General features: G+C 57.3%; 1 non-coding gene across 1 annotated transcript; it reads right to left on the reverse strand.

Annotated features, from left to right (window-relative positions):
* On the reverse strand, window positions 1-74 carry TRNAN-GUU. The gene has a single exon. It is a non-coding gene; the product is annotated as a tRNA-Asn (tRNA).
* Window positions 75-911: the final 837 nt, after the last annotated feature.

Consider the following 911-nt stretch of genomic DNA (forward strand, 5'->3'; position numbering starts at 1 on the left):
CGTCCCTGGGTGGGCTCGAACCACCAACCTTTCGGTTAACAGCCGAACGCGCTAACCGATTGCGCCACAGAGACCGCGCTGCGAGCGCCGCTGCGCCCGCCGCACTCAGCGGGGACCGGGAGAACGGGGAGAACGAACGGGAATGGGGGCACCGGGAGAACGGGGAGAACGGGAATGGGGGCACCCGGATAACGGGGCCGGGGGCAGCGGGATAACGGGGCTGCAGGGACTGGCAAACGGGGCATCGGGGCTGGGGAAACCGGGGGATGGGGACACCGGCACCGGGATACCGAGGCTGCAGGCACTGGGAATAGGGATACTGGGGCTGGGTGGACAGGGAATAGGGATAGCCGCACCGGAACACCGGGAACGGTGTTGGGGCCGGGATACTGGGAAGCAGGGCACCGGCACCGGGAACCGGGATACCGGGAAACGGGGCCCCGAGCCCCTGGGACCTTGGTGCGGGTACCGGCACCCGGTAACCCGGTGGGCACCGCGACACCGGCAGCGCCCGCCCGCTCCTCTCCCTGCCCCCTTCCCCCTCTTTTAATTCTTTCCCGTTCTTCCTTTTTCTATATTTTTTTATTCTCCCTCCTTCCCTTTTCCTGCCTTTTCCCCCTTTCCTCCGTCCTTTACTTTTTATAACCTTTTTTTCTTTCCTTTTCTCTTATTCTTTTTTCCCCCCTTCCTTTTCCATTTTCCCTCCCTTTCTCTAATTCCCATTTTTCCTCCATTTCTTTCTCCCCTCCGTTTTATTTTTTTCCTTCTCTTTCTCTAATTTTCCCCAATATTTTTTCCCTTCCTTCCCCCTTTCCTTTCTCCCCATCCTTTTCCATTTTCTCCTTTCTCTAATTTACCTGTACTTTCTTCCCTTCTCTTTCCCCCTTTCCCCCCTTTTCCATTTTCCCATT

The sequence above is a fragment of the Empidonax traillii genome, unplaced genomic scaffold, assembly GCF_003031625.1.
Source record: "Empidonax traillii isolate 1590-97213 ecotype Southwest subspecies unplaced genomic scaffold, ASM303162v1 scaffold1655:size138967, whole genome shotgun sequence".
In the NCBI taxonomy this organism is placed as follows: Eukaryota; Metazoa; Chordata; class Aves; order Passeriformes; family Tyrannidae; genus Empidonax; species Empidonax traillii.